Source organism: Schistocerca nitens, chromosome 3, assembly GCF_023898315.1.
Source record: "Schistocerca nitens isolate TAMUIC-IGC-003100 chromosome 3, iqSchNite1.1, whole genome shotgun sequence".
NCBI classification, from domain to species: domain Eukaryota; kingdom Metazoa; phylum Arthropoda; class Insecta; order Orthoptera; family Acrididae; genus Schistocerca; species Schistocerca nitens.
In genome coordinates this window covers 678,677,756-678,691,241 of record NC_064616.1, presented here as the reverse complement: position 1 = coordinate 678,691,241, position 13,486 = coordinate 678,677,756, and positions in this window count along the sequence as shown.

Genomic DNA, 13,486 nt, shown 5'->3' with positions numbered 1-13,486 from the left:
CAACAAAACTTGTAGAAAATGACAGAAACTGTTCATGGCGGTCTCTAGTGTGCGTTCCTCCATGTGATTCTAAAATCAGTCACCAGACTGAAGTATCGACCAAAAACAATCGCGTGTTCCCAGGTACGCTACCCTATAGGTACAACAATCTCCCCTACAGAAATACGTTGCCTGACAAAAAACGTACAACACTCAGAAGACGTCAGTTTAACTTCGTATACGTACACATCATCGGCGGGTATGTAAATGATTAGACTTGTAATTCTCCGCGGCAGATAGGACTGTCAGTGCGTTAGAGTTCTTTGTGTTCACTGTTATTACCAGACCTTCTCTAGCTGTCACTGGAATGATATAAATATGACGTCAGAGCCCAGATGACAGGCATCGTTTGTCAGAAAGGGCGCTGTAATCTGCCTGAATTATCACAAAATAGGCTACGCGCAACACTCGTAGCTTAACTATGATTTTCGGAAATTTATGTTTGCAAGAGTCCGTCGTAAACAACACTCATTACTTCCGAAATTTTTCAATTCTTTACGTTTATAAACGATAATATAACTGAAATATGGCGTGAATAGTTCTTTGAACGGGGATACAACTGCTAAAACTGCATGAAGCACAAATGTTGACTATAACTGATGCTATAGCATGATTTCGTTACACAGTGTACAAGAATACACAATGTATCACGACACACGCTCGAGGTTTGAGACAATCATCATGAAAAATACGTTTACATTTTACGTGACGTATTTGAACATAATTTTTCGAGGTTATTTTATCAGAGACATGTGATTTTACTCGACATACAAAGGAAATATCGAAAGTCGGCTAATATACGTAAATATAAGTAAATAAACTTGTGAATTGCACGGATTTTGCACGTAGCTGATTTTACATCACCTTTTACACTAATGTACCAAGGAGTTACACTGCAGCGTCAGTACATCTCACAAAAAGGACGTAAAATGTGGAGCGCATCGTCGTACGTCTTCCGCTTGATGCGCCTGGGTGTCGAGTCGAACTGAGCTTAGATGACAGACCGAGGGATGTGGCGCAGTGGTTAGCACACTGGACCCGGATTCGGGAGGACGACGGCTTGAACCCACTTCTGGCCATCCACATTTAGGTTTTTCGTGATTTCCATAAATCGCTCCAGGCAAATTTCGGGATCGTTCTTTTGAAAGAGCACGGCCGATTTCCTTCCCCTTCTTTGACACGATCCGAGTTCGTGCTCCGTCTCTAATGAACTCAATGTCGACGAGACATTAAACTCAATCTTCCTTCCTTTCTTCTTTCATCGGATGACAGATACGGGTGCCTGTCTCTCGTCAATCCATTATTTTGAAAGATAACATCACTGAGAGCTCGAAGATGCTACCGACCAGTTATGCGTAATTTTTGTAACCTGGACTGTGTCGCAGTGGAACTTGATACATCTGTTGGCATGGTGTATATTATTAAGATGTATTTCCAATTTAGCGATAATGCGGAAATATATCTGAAACGGCTTACAAATATAGTGCAGCAAGAAAGGAATTGTCATACCTGACGTATATGCCAAGTCTCATCTCTGGCACAATGAAACCCTACGCCAAGATGGAGACAAAGTGGAATAGACGGCCCTTCACCTTGGTGTAAACCTTATGCTGTCGAGCTCTCCTATATTGCATTGGGAAGTGGAGGCCACCACATCATAGACGTAACTCTGAGTAGTTTTAACAGGAACGACAAAATTCTAAGCTGAAAAGTGCCAGAAATATCACATAAATCGATCACAACTTGACTAAGTTCACATGGAAAGTGCCACAGGACCTCTTGGTGGGAGTTGCAAAGTAATTATAACAAGACAGAATGAATCCATGTAGGTGACGAGTGTGCGGTACCGACATTACCAGAGAGAGACTTACGCGTAGACAACACGGCTGAAGAACAGGAGCAGTTAATCACTGAAGCAGCAGATGCCGCTTTACCGACTTGGAGGAGGGCCGTTGTGACCTCCACATCCTCATGGTCTGCCGAGGCTGATGAGCTCCGCTGAACTGTCCGGAGAACAAGACTATCTGTACAATGTTATCTGAGGTCACTGGCAGCAGTTGTTCGAATGATATCACAAGTTTCAGGAAATATTCTACGAAGAGTTTCAAGAAATAAGGCTGATAAGATGGGAAAGTTTCTTCCAAATCCAACTGGCTTTAAAAGCATGGGGCCAGCCCTATAAGCTTATCCGAGGAAAGATCAGATCGCCTATGGTGCTGTCCACGGTCAGGGACGGAGATAATGACCAGGACTTGGCGGGAAACTGCAGAGTCACTGCATTGATGGCTGTTTCCTGACGATGACAAAAGAGAGGACACAGAAAAATATGCCAGCTTACCCTTCTCAAGGGTGGAAGTAGTGAGAAAGGTCAAAATTCTGAGAAGGGGTAGATGCCATGGACCAGACGGCCTCGCAGTAGAGATTACACAGTTTTTTGCTTCAAATCTGTTCCCATAACCGACTAATTTATAAAATATATTGAATATCTGCATCTAGTGAAGTTTCCCAGAACCTGGAAAACGCCAAACTGGACCCTACAAAGAAAAGAAAAAATTAGGACACTAAGCTACTCAAAACGTGCCGGGCGCTATAGCTGCTGGACGTGATAGGGAAACTATTTAAAAAGTTTCTCTGTGACAGACCGGCTGTTCACCAGGTCCTGCGTTCCACGAGCGACGGGAACTTCTGTTTTCGCCCTGAGTGTTCGACACCAGATGTGGTCACCCTGGCTGCCAAGACCTGACTGGCGCCGATGGACGGATATGTGGTGGGAATCATCGTTGGCATCAGTGGCGCCTTTGACAATCTGTGGTGGTGTTCACTCATCTAGAGTACAGTATTAAATGTGACCTGCAAGAAACAGGAGCATCAACAGCACAGACATATGTGGGGTCTTTGGAGTTTTTGCAGCATTATGACTAGCTCTGGGTTAATACCGATGGTAAACAAAGAGCTGAGATGATTGATTTTTACTGCAACAAAGTCTCCTATCTGTGCTGTCCCTGTTGCTGCAATTGGGACATGGGGATGAACAAATCATGGTCTGCACCTGAATGGGAGAGGGAAGGATAGATTAGCTGAGCATCTTGCAGAAAGAGTAAGGGACCCACAGGCACACAAGACAAAATCCCTTTGGATACTGGAATCAGGGAGGAAAATATTTTAGGTTACATGCAGGTTATAGAAATACAGTATTGAAAGAAACTATGGTAGAACAGGACCATTACATGTGTCACACTTTCCAGAATTTTCTCATTTCATGAGAATATTAGGAGGTTGTAAAACACAATACATAACCTTTTCGTATGCCTATAAGATGTGGAGAAAATGATAGATGCTCTGTGCCTCTCTAAACACCATGTGACCACAGGGGTGGAAATTCAAATATCAGGGATTATGGACTAGCATCATATTTGTGCAGAATTAAAATGGAAAAAGGATGAGCTGCAGCACATGTAAAAGTTGGACAAAACTCGAAAATATTGAAACAAATAGTTTTTGTGTATATCAGAGCCAAGTAGCATGTGCTTGTGAGTTGTTACTGCAGAATACCTCGCTGGTAATCGTAACAGTCTACAGATACCCTGTACGAAACTTCCAGCTATTTATGAGAATTTTAGGAAGCATTACCGAGTTACCGTCAGACAAGAAGAAGCGGTTAATAGCTCGTGAAGATTTCAACGAAGACTTCTTGAAATATGCGGACAATAAAAATGTACTAGGATCATTACTTTGGTGTTTCAATACAATTTCTGTGATCAATTTTCAAACTTGTGTGAGGCAAGATAGTAAGACACTGACTGATAGGATTTTTTATAGACAGTGTTCAAGCTGAAATAATTAATGCGTACCCAGTTGTTAATGGACTATCTGATAATGATGCACGATTAATAGAAATAAACAAGATAGCACCTTACGAGCCTGAGCCAGGCTCATACGAAGCAATGAGAACAGGGTACAGTGTTTTAATAGTAAGTTAATAGTGGTGTTATGGTATGAGGTACATACTGAAAGTGATGCTGGTGTCAAATTCGATTTATTCAATATTAAATTTGTGTCAATATTTCGTAGTTGTATTCCTAAAACGTTATCCAGGAAATATTTTAAAGGAACAGGTAAGCCATGAATAAATAAGGGAATTAAAATCACATGTAAGACGAAGAGGAAAATTTATATAAAGAACAGTGTAAATCAAGAACCAACAATATTTACATACTGCAAACAACACTGTCATATTTTAAGGAAAGTTATTCAAATGTCAAGCACTATGTACATCCCAACAGAAATTATTAATGCTTGTAATAAGGTTGAAACCACATGGGAAGTTGTCAAATGGCATACAGGACAGCCAATCAATGTACAAGGCATCACATCAGTTAAACCAAATGGCAATGTCGTTACTGTTAATTCACAAGCTGGGAGTACTTTTAATAATCATTTCCTAAATGTAGCAGTAAAAATAGGATTAAATCGTTGAGGCGAAGCAAGAGGATATATTAAAAATGTCATTTCACAGACCTTTAAGCTCCCAGAAGTAGCACCTTCACTGAAATTAACATAATTATAAAGATTCTAAAAAACAAAAGCTTTTATAGTGTTGATGGAATTATCAAACACAATTTTGAAAAGTTCTTCTAACGAAATAAGCAATGTCCTTAGTGATGTATGTAATGCAAGACAGGCTCAAGGATTTTTTTAGAGAGATTAAAATATGTAATTCATAAGATAGGTGACAAAATAAACTTAAACAGTTCAATTTCCTTACTGACATCTTTTTTCCAAAATATTATAAAAATTAATATGCTGAAGAGTATTCTCACATTTAAGTAGAAACAATTAAGTAGCATATCACAGTTTGGAACCCAGATGGGTTGCTTGACTGAGAATGCTATTTACAAATTTACTTTTCAAATATTAGAAACCTTTAATAAATAGACATCTGGAAAGGTTTGTTATCTGCTACACTCTTAGAAAAACTCAAGTTTTATGAAATCGATTGCTTTACACAAAAGTGGTTTGAATCGTACTTAACAAATAGAATGCATATCGTTGGGCTGACAATTCAAACAATTTTGGAAGGGTAGAAAATTTTAGTGACTGGGTAGAAACCACAGAGTAAGTCCCACAGTGTTCAGTTTTGGGTCCACTACCATTCTTTATACACTTGACGTTCAACAAGCAGTATTACTACTTTTTGCAGATGATAGTAGTGTTATAACAAATCCAATTAAAGAGAAAGCCACAGAATAAATTGCTAATTATGTTTTCTATAGAATTATTGAGTGGTTATCTGAAAATTGACTCTTTATAAGTGTTTAGAAACACCACACAATGAGTTCTATACAGAAAATATAGTCATACCAAAAACTGATGTACCACATGAACAGGAGTCTATAAACAGAATAGAATGCCCTAAATTTTCGGGTGACATATTGATGAAAACTTGAACTGTAAGATGTACATTATTGAGCTTGTCAAACAGTTAGGTTCAGCTACTTTTTCTCTAGTTCCTAGCCTTGAAAACAAATGAATCAGCCTGTCGACATATTTTGCATATTTCAGTTCAATAATATAGAATAATCTTCTGGGGTAACTCACCACTCAGAACAGACGTATTGATTGCACAAAATTAAGCAGTAAGAATAACATGTGGTGCTCACTCATTGTCGTCATGGTACCTCTTTAAGGAGTTAGGCATTTTAACTCCATCGTCACAGTATACGTATTCGTTAAGGAACTAGGACATAAAAAGATCCATCACAATTTGAGAAAAACAGTAGGTCCGTATCCACAACATTAGAGGAAAAATTATCTTTACTACCCATAATAAAAGCTGCCAGTTGCTCGAAAGGAGTTACGTGTGCAACAACAAAAATTTTCGATGATTTTCAAAATAAAATAAAATATCTGATAGGTGGCAAAGCAACTTTTACATCTAACCTACAATTATTACTCCTGGATAGCTCCTTGTGTTCTATGGATGCAGTTCTATTTATTTTAAGTCTATTTGCATCAGTAAGGCTAAAAAATAATGTTTTCATTAATGTTAATACTGCTCATGTATATATCTCCTATAAACTGACTCGTTCCACAAAAAATCGATAAAACAATCTATGGTACATGTAACTAAAGAACTCTTCCACTTGCGGGAGATCCCGCTGACTGAGGAGCTACTGTGAAGAACGAAAGGTCTAGCGGACATCTCCCAGCACAAGAGTACATGAAGTGATTTCTAATGGATGCAGTCAGGGCTCAGTTCTGGGTCCTGGCGGAGTGAGTGGATGGGCGAACGGACCCCTGCCAGGCGGGTCGGGTAGACCTTCCTCGCTCAGGCGGACGAAGTCTACTCTGTCGTCTCACTGGCGGGTTTGATGCTGGCCTAGGCCTTCTCTTAGTGGGCCACTATCTCGAAAAGTTTTGCTGTTTTGCGCCAGAGTCTATCGCTTCGAGTGCAGACCGTGGGAGGGGAGGGAAGAGGGTGATTCCTGTGAGAGGGTGCGTCTTACGTAGCCTCTCCTTATCAAGTACCTCTCGCCACTAGATTTCCGAGAAACATTTGACATTGTGCTCTACTGCAGACTTTTAACGAAGGTACGAGCTTATGAAGACTTCTTAAGTAATAGAACTAAATATGTTATCCACGACGGCGAGTGTTCATCAGAGACAAATCTATCGTCAGGAGTGCTCCAGGTTAGTGTATTAGGATCTCTATTGTTTTCTATATACATAAACGATCAAGAGGACAGCGTCGGCATCAATGTAAGTTAATGCGGATGAGTAGGAAAAACAAACGCGTAATGTCCGGATACAGCATTAATAGTGTCCTGCTTGACAGAGTCACGTCGTTTAAATATCTGGGCGTAACGTTGCAAAGCGACATGAAATGGAACGAACATGTGAGGTGTGTGGTAGGGAAGGCAAATGGTCGACTTCGGTTTATTAGGTGAATTTTGGGCAAAAATGTGGTTCATCTGTAATGGATTCCGCATGTAGAGCGACGGTGAAATCTATTCTTGAGCACTGTTACAGTGTTTTGAATCCGTGCCGGGTCCGATTAAAGGAAGACACCGAAGCAGTTCAGAGGCGTCCTGCTATATTTGTTGCCAGTGGGTTCTAACAACACGCAAGTATTCCGGAGATACTTTGGGAACTCAAATGGGAAGGCAACGTTGTTTTCGAAGAAAACTGATGATAAAATTTAGAGACTAGAAATTTGAAGCCGATTTTAGAATGATTCTACAGCCGCCAACATATATTTCGCGTGAGGACTACGAAGATGAGATACTAGCAATTAGAACGGAGGCATATAGACAGTCGCTTTCCCTCGCTCTGTTTGCGAGTGGAACACGAAAGGAAGTGACTAGTAGTGGTACAGGGTACCCTCCACCATGCGCCGTACTTTGGCTGGCGGAGTATGTACTGTATGTAGATACAGATGTAGACGTAGATAGCGCACGTGTCGAACGATTGTCGGTAAGTCTCCGCATAAGCTCCAGTGTCTTCGATTTTCTTGTCATGGCTATTTCACAAGATGTATGTGGGCAGAAGTAATATGTTGTACGGTTCCTCTAAGAATGAATGGTTCGTGAATTATAGCAGTAAACCATCCCGTGTTGTACAATGCCTCTCGAATTGCGTCTGCCACTGGAGTTTAATGAGAATTTCCGTGACGTTCTCTCGCACAAACCTAAAACGTAGCGAAACGTGCCACCTGGCGTATAATCATAGATACATTACGGTTATTACAGTTTCTAGTGATTGATCGCCAATTGTGTATTCGAATATTAATGGGTCTTCCCGCTTATTTATGCGCAACACGTTACATTCATTTATGCCAGTCCAGCCCTGCACCCATCGTCGATCCCCTACAGGTGCTCCAGCATTTCCACAGCAGTTTGAGGCGTTACTACTCCCTATACACAAAAACATCGTCCACGAACATCCTCACGGATCTTTCGGCGTCATTCACCCGATATTTGTATATATCGTAGGCAGTAACGGTTTCGTAACATTCCCCTGGGATACTACAGAGTCACTTTTACAACTGGCGATTTCGTCGATTTAAGAACGCTACGTTGACGCAGGAAAGTCCTGAATCCAATAAAAATTAGGGTCAGATACTCAATACTCAAGTATTTTATTCACTGCGTGACAGTGTAGAATTGTGTCGAATGCCTTCCAGAAGTCCAGGGACAAACATCAACCGTGGCGCCGTTACGTACTGCCTTCTGCATCTCATGGACGAACACAGTGAACTGAGTTTTATAATATCGCTGTTTCGAGGATCAATTTTAGTTTCTGTAAGGTAAGTTTTCGGTCTTAGAAAAGGTCATAATAATGACCATCTGACCAATGATCTTTCTTGAAAAAGGAAACGACTTGCGCTTACTTCTGATAAATCAGAAATCTTCGTTGCTCCAGCAGCCTATGATAAACTGCTGTCAGAAAATGAGTGAGTCCATTCTTGCAGTGTACAAAAACCCTACAGGAATCTCAGTTGCTCTTTCTTCTGTTGAGTGATTTCACTTGATTTTCCATTCCGTGATGACTTATTTCAATAACTCTCTTTACATTCAAAATCATTGAAGTCTTCTCGCATTACTCTTCTTGCGTTCATTTTCTCTTCATGAAGTTTTCTTTAACAAATAAGGCTTTGACTTCGTTTAAATCTTTCCTGCCCCTGAAACGCTTGTCCGGTACATACTTTTCTAACGCTTATTTATAGCATTCTTGATTTTTATCCATCCATAATTCACATTTTCTTCTACAGATATCAGTGGCAGATGTTCACTGTTCTGACAATCTGAGATTTTTTTTATTATAAAACTTGTTAAGTGAATAGGAGTATATGTCTTTAATAAAAGATCGTACTCAATCATTCTACAATCGTTCCGTGATCACTAATTTCGTTCAATAGATCAAGTGAAGCGAATTATTCTAGTCTTCTAGTTACCTGGATACCTGGACGCTGCCTCCCCAGTCGATTCCTTAGTTAACTGTTCAATGTAAATTCCAGAAAAGACGTTCAAAGTAATCTCACACGAATCTCTCCGCCAGGCAGCTATTTTAATCTTCCGACTACAGCTGAAAATCTGAAACCTCTGTCTATTATCGTAGCTTGAGCAGGAAGCTGATACCCGATCCACAGAAATTTTCTCTGAAGTGCTCTACCACTACAGTTCCATGGGCAAATGATGTATATAAAAGCATCTTCTTAGCATGCTCAGCCCACTTTTGATGCCTAGCTGCAACGAGCTTATTTGGCATTCAGAATCTGTAACAAATTCACTGGCCGATGCCGATGTCTTTGAGTCAGTAATTCGGTCATCACCATTGGGAGTCTAGGCTGTCCTTGCGATATATATTGCAAATGAAACGCAGAGTTGTCTCTGAAATAAATTATTCTCAAAATTAGCTCAACGTCATCGGAACGTATTTTCGTTGAAAACGCATGTTTAAAAACATACATCTGCACAGTTTTTCACCTGAGTCATGAGAAGACAAACAGAAAAGAATCGATGAAATTTATCAAATTTTGCATTTTTCCGCTTTGATTACAAAAGATACTCTGATTCTGAAATATTTGCCTTTGCGTGTGAATAGAATCGATCGGTTTTATTTGCTATAAATATTACCAAGACTTTTATTAGTCATTACGTAGTTGCCACGTGTGTGCTGAAGATATATCATCGAAAGGAAATAAACTAAAAATCCTTTTTTTCTATCTCTCTGCAGTCAAATATGTTGCTGATATATGGCCATTCCTCAAAGCGGTACATCATGTCTTTTCATTCCGAAAAACCTGAGAACGTATGTTGTGGGAACAGTAGGTGGGTGTGTTATTATCGCTGAAGTATAAAGTTTAGAATTGTTATTCGAAAATCTGTAGGAGAGTCACTCCTACTATTCTCCAAGACTTCGTTCATAGTGAAATTACGACGATGTACCGCTTTCTTAGCAAACTGAAATATAATTTATACGCGAAGAACAGGACAGTGAAGAGAACAACTACGCTAATGTCTGTAGTGAGGAATAGATACAAACATTAAATGAAACCAAAAATACCAACACTAGATGACAACATAAAACATAAATGCTTCATCTAGGCATCTCTAACTGTGAACAGCTTACCACGGTACATACCGGTTACTGAAGAGTGGTTGCTCTTCCTAAAAGCATCCCATTCGAACAAACCAGTTGCATCTCTACCTGTGGTTACTCGTACTTTAGGTACTGGGCTATGCATAATTCTATTTAAAAGAGTAGCTCGATATAGTCACAGCGTCGAGCGGTGCACATCTGCTTTCATGCTCCGCACCTAACTTGCTGCAAATAAGAATCTGTAACTGTGAACCTGCAGTCAAATTGTATATGCATTGGCTATAATTGAGAATTAACAAAATACACAGCAATATAAAGTAAAAGATAAATGAATAATTTAATAAAAATTGATGTAGGCGACAGAAAATTACGTTCACTAATGTTTATTCAAGAAAGGATATCTCAAATAAACGGGAAGTGGTCCAACGATATTCTGTTAAAATACAGACAGAAAATACCCTTATTAAATGCAGGAAAGTTATGTTGACAGCGTTACGAGAATGGTAGAAAAATCCCCAAACTAAACAGTCATCAGAAAAATTTGTTCATTAATAAATAAGCCAGCACTATCGAGCTAGTACGCTTACGTTAAATGACAAGAGATTGTCGCTAAAAATTGCTTAAACGATTAATTTTGCCTTCTTGACAGAAGCGTCTTCTTGGCTCTCTCTTCAATTGTGGTGTCCGATAACATTGTGCCTTTAAATTAGCACAGTGTTTTTTTTAATATCACTTGCAGTCAACATTTAAATAAAGATCGAAGCACACGAAATAAAGTTACTGGCAAAATAGTAAACTGTCTATTAAATAAAAACACAAGCATAATAATATGTAAGGCACTTACGTTGTGTTCATTTTCTGCGTAAATATGGAGAATACGACGTTCTGACAAACATTTAGGTTATGTAAGAGATATAAAAGACGTCATAAATTAATAAATAAAACAGATACACGTGTGTACCTTTCAGGGATGATAGATACAGTGTAATGCTATCATCTGAGATATCGTACATTGAAATCGCATGAAGCGTTTAACAGTTATTAATTTAGAGGTTCATTGTGTATATGTTTATTCGTCGTGAAATATTAACTTCCGTAATATTAAAGATATTAGAAAACTGTTGAGTCATTTGATGAGCCTCATTTTTTTGAGGTCGCTGATGTATATAATATTTGGTTGTAAATTATTATAGTCTCTCAGAGAGCTGTAAGGAGCCGTTTTTCAGTTTGTCTCAAAGCATGAAATTGCCGGGAGCATAGAAGCTGTTCCCCCTAAGCGATCGACGCGCCTCCCAAACGGGATTTTCCCCATTTCCGGTGAAGCCTTTGTGCCGGCACCTGGGTTCGCCAGCAATGGTCACTGCCTCTGGACGGGCTGTGGCGCTTTGACGGCCGTCGGGCTGTCCACCAGCGCAAAGACGTACAAGCAAATTCACCTCTTACCAGCACTGGCAGGCCAATTAGCTCGCCTAAATACGCTTAACGTTACAAGCTATTGGAAGCCTGGGACAGATATACAGCTATGCATGTTAGCATGTCTGCAGTACTCGGGAACCTGAGCGACAATACGAGTAGTACTCAAGGGCCGAGCGGGTGCACCGAGTAAAGCAATCATTTGAATAAAGGGGCGCAGCCGTGTTTAAGCACGTCCATAACACCCGAGGAAAGTGAGGGAGTAAGATTAGAGTTATGGTCCCACCAATGACGAAGTCGTTAGAGACGAGAACGAGCGCGGTTTGGGGAAGGGAACTGGTCACTCCTTTTCAGAGATATCGTCACGGCATTTTCCTTAGGTGATTTATAAAACTAGCAGTGAAAATGGTCTTGATCAAAGGTGAGCCGTAAGAACTCGAACAAGAACTGTTTTTTACGTAGACAACTGGACACTCGCATTATACGACCAAAATCATTTTGACTTCTTGGAAGCTCATAGGAATTTTATTTCAAAATGAGCACCATTACTATTCATAGCACCTTGAATTGTAAATTTTCCTATACCTTGAAAATTAAACACTTGTTTCATAACCTGCACATAAACTGCAAGAGTATTCCATTCCTGTGCCTAAATTCCTCCTCGCATCACTACTATCATAATATTAATTTGAGTGTGATTTTTAATGTAGGGTGTATCTAAAAAAACAACTATGATTAGTATGTTCACTGAACGACAAAGTAGTTGTTTCTGAATAGGGAACACTTGTCCGGAAATTCAAAGTTTTCGCACTGTGTGGCGTCGAAGTTTGAGAACAGTGGAGCCCCATATTCTTCGGACTGTGTTTCGTACCGTAATTAGTTACGATAAACATTACAAATCATTGCAAAGTGAACGCACCAGCATCTGCGGAATGTTAAGTATATTGAGAAGGACGATAAACTGATCATTTTTCAAGACGTAAATTCATGGTTTGATAATTTGGGCCGTCAAAGTTAGATAACGGTTCGGATACTGTAATGGGTCGGTGTTCCACATTTTGTTAATAAAACCAACAAGAGCCCCACAACGTGAAGTAAAGTGCTAAAGGAGTTCAATATTTTGACTTCTGACTTTACAGCATAGTGCACGTCGGCGGTGTGGAGAATAATGCACGCTCTGAAATAAGTGCGGCTGTCCATCCCATTGTTTCAGTCGCAGCATGGATTCATGTAATAAGCTCCTGTTCTGATGTTACACAGTTAGTATACCTCATAGCCCCTCACAATACTTCAGAGTACATAATAAGTGCAAGACAGGGTGACCGTCGTGGACGTAGGACAGATCCCCCCTAGAAATGCAATTCATTTAGTTGGGTATATGTCGTCCAGATGGTACCACAGATTTGCAAAAAAAATCACCTAGAGCTCCATCGTTTTGTAGTCATATTATCTAACTCGTAGTGATACCTCATCCAATAGTTGAAAGAAACATCTGGAAGAAAAATGATATAGACTGGTCCTGTTAGTCTGGTTGGTTTTAGATACGGCCCACGAATCTGATTAGAAATTATCCCATCCCTTACGTTCACGCTGAATCTGTGTTCGTTAATTCTAACCAGCTGCGCATACGGGTTTTCGTCTGCCTATTTAATAATGTTGTACAGGTTTACAATGCTCTTTCAATTGGGCGTATATTTTCACTATAGCCGACATATTCATCAAGAGAGTAAAGCGACTATATTATTTAAAACAATTCTCATTTATTCTTCAGTCTCAATTGCATATGTTTAAATACATGATGTGTTTCGATTTCTCTGGATCATCTTCATGTCAATCTATTGGGTTCGCAAACCGTCGCGTACTCTGATATGAGATTCTAACACATTTGCGGGAGTTTCTGGCGCAACTACATAGATCTTCAGATGATCCAGAG